Here is a 10,167-nt window from a genome sequence, read left to right as displayed (position 1 = left end):
CTGAGATTCAAAAGCTACTTGCAATTTGACAAGTCTTGACCTAAAAATTGCTCGGAACAAACGTATATCCCATTATACATCTGTTGGAAGAATTGTTTCTGGATGACTACTTTAATTCCCTCCAGAGAACTCCCGAAACACTCTGGTTATGCAGTCGGGTCCAGATATACAAGGAGAAAAAATTCAGACAACTCCTAACATGATACTACGCTCCAACGTAACACATCCGTCAACACATAACCAGAGTCTCGGAAACTCATCTGACTCAAACTCTCGTAATCACAATGATACCAAGTATGGCATTACATCTAGACGCTCTCGCTAGTACTGGGTGACACCAAACTCCTCTCGCCACAATTAGTATTGAAGCAATTTCGAACATCCTCCGTCGTGAGATACTATGGAAACTGAATGATAACGATGCTTGAAGAATCCCGTGGACCTCTACTCCTTGGGAACAAGAGGCACCAAGTACAGAACTCTGTCACATTAGCATCATAGAGATTCCAAAATACTGATCCTATTTTTTTGAGTGAGAAGAGGGTTAGAATTAAAATTCCTAAGTCGTAATTCCTCACCAGAGTAGGGAAGAAGAGTAAAACAATTCCACTTTCCGATATAACTAGACTCAAAATAGTTTTTCACTAGACTCGACTTGGCCAAGTTCAATCAACCAAAGTCCTCCTATGGTCATATGGCTCTGATTACCAACTTGTAACGTCCAAGATGCATTACTATCCATTAGGCGTCCAAATTTGGGGTCGAAGCCTTAATAGGGATAGCAACGCACCTAGGCGTTTCACAAGTAGACATCATTGCAAATACACTTAAAAGAAGAGATGAGTATATGAGTTGGCTTACACTCGCCACATACTAAATTACAATCCATACATTCATCCATTCAAACATTCATGCGAAAAGGGTCCTTCTACGAATGACATCAATCGATAAAACAATGAAGTGTATCTAGCTAGCCCAAGAGACGACCAAGAATCCTTCTACTCGTCTGGATAGGTGACGTACATACGTCGGCTATCCTCATCATACTCCCACTAGAGCTGTGGAGCATCAACTTCATGAAATCTGCTATACCTGGACCTGCGGTGTTGTAGTAATTTGTGAGCCACGGGGACTCAACAATATCATTGACCAAGATATCAAGATCAATTTACTACCACTAAAAAAGGAAGAGGAGGAAGATCCAACTACAAATTTGAACCCTCTAATCACTTAATCAACGGACTAATTCCCTGTTAACAAAATCCTCGTCGCTAACGAAAGGTCCCTCGTTGCTAACGAAAAACAAATTGCCACGAACTGCTCCTGCAAGCCCCTCTTGCCCCGCTCGCCCCATCCCCACTCTTCCCACTTACACCGCGCACAGCCACCACCGCTCGGCTTGCCCCGCTCCCCGACGCTCCATCGAGATTGACCCGTGTGATGGGGGGATAACCCTGGAGTGGGCTCACCAAGCCTACTCCTTCATGTTTCAGCATAGAGTAGGCGAAAGTCTCCTCACGTGCCTGCTCCTCTTGGCCGACTACGCGGCCCGCGCCGGCTCGGAGCGTTGTCGTCTACTCTTTGGCCGGATGGCTTAGCACCAGCCGGCTGGGGAGCACCCGTCGCACCAACCCGTATGATGTGACAGAGGCCTTTGATCAAATACGAAAGTACATCAGCTAGAGTACGATGGAGTGGAATACGCGTGGCTACAATTGTGGCAGCCGTACCACTAACCGGTGCCGGCTGTGTGACCCGTAAACCGTGTACAGTTCTCGCGTGCCACCACCCACTCCAATATATGGCCCGGCGTGGCTAAAGTGGAGGCGGCCGTACCGCTGACCGGCGCCAGATCCCGTAAGGCGACTGCCACCATAGCCCTCGTGCCCCACGTGAGGAGCACGCACCAATACCATAGGCCAGCCGGCGGGTTCCAAAGCCTGATGGGACCACACAGCCGGCGGGCCCCGCCATCGACAAGACTGATTAGTGGCGGGCCCTCTGACTAGCTGGAGAGGCTGTCAGTCTGGTCCCCTTGTAGTACCTTACATCCATATTGTAGGCCGAGGGGTTCATTTATAAAACCCCCTTGCCCTCCTCCATGGAGAGGGTCGGCTATTCTTACGCACACGCACACTCACATATGATAGGTAGACTGCGAGCCGGCTGCTCCATCTTCCTCCTCCGTCAAACATCTCAAGGAGCACATTGTAGTTCCATTGGTTCATCAACCACTCCGGCAGGACTAGGGGTGTTACCTCCCATAGAGGGCCCCGAACGTGAGTACATCGTGCGTCTTGCATCGCTAGTTACCAATCCCGTTACCGAAGGCTGCCGGTGTTCTTTCGGTCCCAACCACTCCCGATAAGCCTACCCATGGCATCTGTCGTGAGAAAACAATGAAAGTTGGCACCCACCATGAGGCCGTCCTTGGCACCGGTCGGATTTACGCTCCGGGCAGGACCCCTCACCAACCCCACCGGACACCTCGCGTCAAGACTGATCATCACGCCTATCGAGCCTGCCCCCACGGAGGCTTCTACAATATTGATCGTCAGCTCCACCTGCCCCGCAGGTTCCGTTGCCGACCCTATCGGTGAGCCGCGCTGCGAGGACGTCGTTCCTGACGTCGATCACCTTTGTGTCCTCTTCGACGACATGTGCCTTGGCGATGAACCTAGCCACCCTGGCGGGGACGTCGACGTCGACTCCCTCTACGCGTTCTCAAGCAAGATCAGCCGCGAGGATACGCATGCGTCCAATGAGTACCCTAGCGACGTACTTGACTGCAGCGACCCACCAGCATTCGTGGGGTCTTCTGCCCCATGCGCCGCCGATGTCTCCTCCGACCTCATGGAGGTGACGGTCGCTAGCTGCAGCACTAACTCGGGCCATGCCAAGGTCGCGCGGAGGCGGCCTCGTTCCGTCCGGGTCTTTCCGACCCACTTCACACTACCCTCGTGGGGCTGAGCACACCCATCGAGTCGGCTACCAATTCGGCACCGACTAGCGCCGAGCTGGGGGAGGCTCGCAAACAGCTCTTGGTAGAGGGCTCCGCCCTCGCAGCCGCCAAGCGCCGGATGGAGGTCCTGCAGCACGAGTACAACTCCGCTTATGGCTTCACTCCAGCTGCCGACAGACCCAGCCGATGAGGAGATGTTTGCGGTCACGATCGGCTTGTTGCCAACATCCTAGGCGCCAAGCTGCCTATCTATGACACCCCTACGGCCAACATGTGGGCTTCCCAAGTGGCCGTTTAGGAGATGGCCACCTTGGAGGGCGAGGAGCGAGAGTGGCTGGAAAAGAACGTTAAAGAACTCCTCGCGGCCGCAAATGAACAACAAGATCACGTGGACTCGGACCATGCTTTCTTTGAATCCCCTGGTTTCGACTATGAGGGTTACCAGGTGCCCAGCGGCCGTCAGCAGGATCAACACTCTTCATCCCTTCATGGCTCCGGCCAGAGGTCCGAGGGAAGTCGCGGTTGACGCTTCCAGTGCCAGAGCGAACATCCGGCGGTTTCCAGCCGCCTCCACAAGCCGGCTAGAGATGATGGCGGGTCGGTCCGTGAGGTCCCCCCGCCTGCACGACAAGAGAAGGCTCACACGCATGTGCCTCGCATCCAGGCTGATACGCGTCTTGGCTCGGTCCACGCGACCCCCGCAGCGAGAACGACGCTTGCACTCACGTCGACCGGCTGGCGCAGTCGACCCTCCTCGAGGAGGAGGATCCCATCGGTCTGGCGTGCTTCGGCCCTGGGATTCGCGTGGAGCCATTTCCTTCCGGCTTCACCCTTCTCATGCGGTACTCAAAAGTACAACGGCTCCGCCAAGGCGGAGGACTGGCTGATTGACTACACCATCGCAGTCGGCATTGCCAAGGGCAACAAACACATAGTTGTCCGCTATGTGCCGCTCATGCTGACCGGCCCGGCCCACACCTCGCTTAACAACCAGCCAGCCAGCACCGTCAAAACCTGGGTCGACTTTGAAGAGGCTTTCCTTTGCAACTTCACCGGCGCCTACGAACACCATGGCCGCCGCCGCGAGCTGGCCATGTGTGTCCAGAAGCCCGATGAGCCCCTTCATGACTACGTCACGCGCTGGACCGAGCTGCGCAACTCCTGCAAAGGAGTGCATACGGTGCAGGCCATCGAGTACTTCATCGAAGGCTACCGAGACGGCACCCTACTCAAGCACAAGCTCATATTCCCCGAGCCCACCTCTTCGGCAGCACTCATGGCCAAGGTGGACAAGTATGCCACCGCCGACTCTGCGATGCGGATCAAGGTCAGCACAACAGACAAGGTCGTCCTACCACCGGCTACAACGCGACTGGATGGTGACAACAGTGGCGGGTAGAACAACAAGCGCAAGGCTGATCAGCTAGACCCGCGGCTTAGGAGGAAGCAGGTTGCAACCATCGAGGAGGAGCAACCGGTTGCACAAGCCGACGCTCCATGCCAGAGAGACGGCAAGGCCGCCTGGCAGCCCAAGCTCACCTTCGAGTAGATGCTCGACGCACCCTGCAAAATGCACACCGGTGCAAAGCGGGCTACCCATACGATCTGGCAGTGTAGCTTCCTGCAGTGTGTGGCTCAGGGCGAGGGCCTGCCGGCTCCTCGAACTTCGGCTACTGGGCCGGTTCTCCACCTCCCCCTAATGACCGTTGTCTCCATAATCAATACCCCGACCAGGACGGGGCCCATGTCGTTTTCACCAGCAGGGGCAACGACAAGCACAACCAATGCCAGCGCCGGCTTGAAGTGAATGCCACTGTCCACTCGGTTCCCCAATACAAGTTGGAATTATGCCCTAGAGGCAATAATAAATATATAGTTATTATTATAATTCCTGTATCAAGATAATAGTTTATTATCCATGCTATAATTGTATTGAATGAAGACTCATTTACATGTGTGGATACATAGACAAAACACCGTCCCTAGCATGCCTCTAGTTGACTAGCTAGTTGACCGATGATAGTCAGTGTCTTCTGATTATGAACAAGGTGTTGTTTCTTGATAACTGGATCACGTCATTGGGAGAATCACGTGATGGACTAGACCCAAACTAATAGACGTAGCATGTTGATCGTGTCATTTTGTTGCTACTGTTTTCTGCGTGTCAAGTATTTATTCCTATGACCATGAGATCATATAACTCACAGACACCGGAGGAATGCTTTGTTTGTATCAAACGTCGCAACGTAACTAGGTGACTATAAAGATTCTCTACAGGTATCTCCGAAGGTGTTAGTTGAGTTAGTATGGATCAAGACTGGGATTTGTCACTCCGTATGACGGAGAGGTATCTCGGGGCCCACTCGGTAATACAACATCACACACAAGCCTTGCAAGTAATGTAACTTAGTGTAAGTTGCGGGATCTTGTATTACAGAACGAGTAAAGAGACTTGCCGGTAAACGAGATTGAAATAGGTATGCGGATACTGACGATCGAATCTCGAGCAAGTAACATACCGAAGGACAAAGGGAATGACATACGGGATTATACGAATCCTTGGCACTGAGGTTCAAACGATAAGATCTTCGTAGAATATGTAGGATCCAATATGGGCATCCAGGTCCCGCTATTGGATATTGACCGAGGAGTCTCTCGGGTCATGTCTACATAGTTCTCGAACCCGAAGGGTCTGCACACTTAAGATTCGACATTGTTTTATGCGTATTTGAGTTATATGGTTGGTTACGGAATTTTGTTCGGAGTCCCGGATGAGATCACGGATGTCACGAGGGTTTCCGGAATGGTCCGGAAACGAAGATTGATATATAGGATGACCTCATTTGATTACCGGAAGGTTTTCGGAGTTACCGGGAATGTACCGGGAATGACGAATGGGTTCCGGGAGTTCACCGGGGGGGGGGGGGGCAACCCACCCCGGGGAAGCCCATAGGCCTTGGGGGAGACACACCAGCCCTTAGTGGGCTGGAGGGACAGCCCACAAGTGGTCTATGCGCCAAGAGAAGAAAAATCAAGAGGAAAAAAAAAGGAGGAGGTGGGAAGGGAGGAGGACTCCCTCCCACCAAACCTAGTCCATCTCGGTTTGGGGGGGGGGGAGAGTCCTCCCCCTTGGCTCGGCCGACCCCCTTGAGGGTCCATGGACCCCAAGGCAAGGCCCCCTCCCTCCCACCTATATATACGGAGGTTTTAGGGCTGATTTGAGACGACTTTTCCACGGCAGCCCGACCACATACCTCCACGGTTTTTCCTCTAGATCGCGTTTCTGCGGAGCTCGGGCGGAGCCCTGCTGAGACAAGGTCATCACCAACCTCCGGAGCGCCGTCACGCTGCCGGAGAACTCTTCTACCTCTCCTTCCCTCTTGCTGGATGAAGAAGGCCGAGATCATCGTCGAGCTGTACGTGTGCTGAACGCGGAGGTGCCGTCCGTTCGGTACTAGATCGTGGGACTGATCGCAGGATTGTTCGCGGGGCGGATAGAGGGACGTGAGGACGTTCCACTACATCAACCGCGTTCTATAACGCTTCTGCTGTACGATCTACAAGGGTACGTAGATCATTCATCCACTCTCGTAGATGGACATCACCATGATAGGTCTTCGTGCGCGTAGGAAAATTTTTGTTTCCCATGCGACGTTCCCCAACAGTGGTATCAGAGCTAGGTTCATGCGTAGATGTCTTCTCGAGTAGAACACAAAAGTTTTTTGTGGGCGGTGATGTGCGTTTTGCTGCCCTCCTTAGTCTTTTCTTGATTCCGCGGTATTGTTGGATTGAAGCGGCTTGGACCGACATTACTCGTACGCTTACGAGAGACTGGTTTCATCGTTACGAGTAACCCCCTTTGCTCAAAGATGACTGGCAAGTGACGGTTTCTCCAACTTTAGTGGAATCGGATTTGACCGAGGAGGTCCTTGGATGAGGTTAAATAGCAACTCATATATCTCCGTTGTGGTGTTTGCGTAAGTAAGATGCGATCCTACTAGATACCCTTGGTCACCACGTAAAACATGCAACAACAAAATTAGAGGACGTCTAACTTGTTTTAGCAGGGTATGATTGTGATGTGATATGGCCAACAATGTGATGTGATATATTGCATGTATGAGATGATCATGTTGTAATAGAAATATCGACTTGCACGTGGATGGTACGGCAACCGGCAGGAGCCATAGGGTTGTCTTTATACTAACGTTTGTGCTTGCAAATGCGTTTACTATTTTGCTAGGATGTAGCTTTAGTAGTAATAGCATAAGTAGCACGACAACCCCGATGGCAACACGTTGATGGATGATCATGGTGTGGCGCCGGTGACAAGAAGATCGTGTCGGTGCTTTGGTGATGGAGATCAAGAAGCACGTGATGATGGCCATATCATGTCACTTATGAATTGCATGTGATGTTAATCCTTTTATGCACCTTATTTTGCTTAGAACGACGGTAGCATTATGAGGTGATCTCTCACTAAAATTTCAAGATGAAATTGTGTTCTCCCCGACTGTGCACCGTTGCTACAGTTCGTCTTTTCGAGACACCACGTGATGATCGGGTGTGATAGACTCAACGTTCACATACAACGGGTGCAAAACAGTTGCGCACGCGGAACACTCGGGTTAAGCTTGACGAGCCTAGCATGTGCAGACATGGCCTCGGAACACATGAGACCGAAAGGTCGATCATGAATCATATAGTTGATATGATTAGCATAGGGATGCTTACCACCGAAACTATACTCAACTCACGTGATGATCGGACTTGGGATAGTGTAAGTGGATCATGAACCACTCAAATGACTAGAGAGATGTACTTTTTGAGTGGGAGTTTAGCATATAATTTGATTAAGTTGAACTCTAATTATCTTGAACATAGTCTTAGTCCACTTTGAATATATTTGTGTTGTAGATCATGGCTCACGCGACAGTCATCCTGAATTTTAATACGTTCCTAGAGAAAGCTAAGTTGAAAGATGATGGAAGCAACTTTGTAACTGGGCTCGTAATCTTAAGCTAATCTTACAAGCTGGGAAGAAGGATTATGTCCTTAATGCTGCGCTAGGAGATGAACCACCCGCTACGGCTGATCAGGATGTTAAGAACGCTTGGTTAGCACGTAAGGAGGACTACTCAATAGTTCAATGTGCAGTCTTGTATGGCTTAGAACCGGGACTTCAACGTCGCTTTGAGCGTCATGGAGCATTTGAGATGTTCTAGGAGTTGGAGTTTATCTTTCAGAAGAACGCCCGGATCGAGAGGTATGAGACCTCCGATAAATTCTATGCTTGCAAGATGGAGGAAAACTCGTCTGTCAGTGACCATGTGCTCAAAATGTCTGGGTACTCAAACCGTCTAGCTGAGCTGGGGATTGAACTCCCGCAAGAAGCTATCACTGACAGAATCCTTCAATCACTCCTGCCAAGCTATAAAGGCTTTGTGTTGAACTACAATATGCAAGGGATGAACAAGTCTCCCGGCGAGTTGTTTGCGATGCTGAAAGTCGCAGAGTCTGAACTCCGTAAAGAGCATCAAGTGTTGATGGTGAGCAAGACCACTAGTTTCAAGAGAAACGGCAAAGGCAAGAAGGGCAATTCGAAGAAGAGCGGCAAGCCTGTTGCCAATCCGCCGAAGAAACCCAAGGCTGGACCTAAGCCTGAAACTGAGTGCTTCTATTGCAAGGGTATGGGTCACTGGAAGCGCAATTGCCCCAAGTATCTGGCAGATAAGAAGGCGGGCAAAGAAAAATCAGGTATATTTGATATACATGTTATTGATGTGTACTTAACTGGCTCTCGTAGTAGTGCCTGGGTATTCGATACCGGTTCTGTCGCTCATATTTGCAACTCGAAGCAGGAACTGCGGAATAGACGAAGGCTGGCGAAAGACGAAGTGACGATGCGCGTAGGAAATGGTTCCCAGGTTGATGCAATCGCCGTCGGCACATTGTCACTTCAGCTACCAACGGGATTAGTGATGAACTTAAATCATTGTAATTTAGTGCCTACGTTGAGCATGAACATTATATCTGGATCTTGTTTATTGCGAGACGATTACTCTTTTAAGTCTGAGAATAATGGTTGTTCTATTTCTATGAGTAACATCTTTTATGGTCATGCACTGAATGTGAGAGGATTGTTCATATTGAATCTTGATAGCGATACGCATATACATAACACTGAGACCAAAAGAGTTTGAGTAAACAATGATAGCGCCATATTTTTGTGGCACTGCCGCTTGGGTCATATTGGTGTAAAGCGCATGAAGAAACTCCATGCTGATGGACTTTTGGAGTCACTTGACTTTGATTCACTTGACACGTGCGAACCATGCCTCATGGGAAAGATGACTAAGACTCCGTTCTCCGGAACAATGGAGCGTGCAAGTGACTTATTGGAAATCATACATACCGATGTGTGTGGTCCAATGAGTGTGGAGGCACGCGGCGGATATCGTTATTTTCTCACCTTCATTGACGATTTAAGTAGATATGGTTATGTCTACTTGATGAAGCACAAGTCTGAAACATTTGAAAAGTTCAAGCAATTTCAGAGTGAAGTGGAAAATCATCGTAACAAGAAGATCAAGTTCCTACGTTCTGATCGTGGGGGTGAATATCTGATTTTCGAGTTTGGTGCTCACTTAAGACAATGTGGAATTGTTTCACAGTTAACACCGCCTGGAACACCACAGCGTAATGGTGTGTCCGAACGTCGTAATCGTACTTTGTTAGAGATGGTGCGATCTATGATGTCTCTTTCTGATTTGCCGTTATCATTTTGGGGTTATGCATTAGAAACAGCTGCATTCACTTTAAATATGGCAGCATCAAAATCCGTTGAGATGACACCATACGAACTGTGGTATGGCAAGAGGCCAAAGTTGTCGTTTCTTAAAGTTTGGGGATGTGATGCTTATGTCAAAAAGCATCAGCCTGAAAAGCTGGAACCCAAAGCGGAAAAGTGCGTCTTTGTAGGTTACCCAAAAGAGACAGTTGGGTACACCTTCTATCTCAAATCCGAGGGCAATGTGTTTGTTGCTAAAAACGGAGCTTTTCTCGAGAAGGAGTTTCTCTCGAGAGAATTGAGTGGGAGGAAGATAGAACTTGACGAGGTTGTCGAACCTCTCATCCCTCTAGATGGTGGCGCAGGGCAAGGGGAAACCTCTGTCGTTGCGACACCGGTTGAGGAGGAAGTTAAT

Source organism: Hordeum vulgare, chromosome 2H (genome assembly GCF_904849725.1).
Source record: "Hordeum vulgare subsp. vulgare chromosome 2H, MorexV3_pseudomolecules_assembly, whole genome shotgun sequence".
NCBI classification, from domain to species: Eukaryota; Viridiplantae; Streptophyta; class Magnoliopsida; order Poales; family Poaceae; genus Hordeum; species Hordeum vulgare.
Note: the sequence above shows the minus strand (reverse complement) of the source record.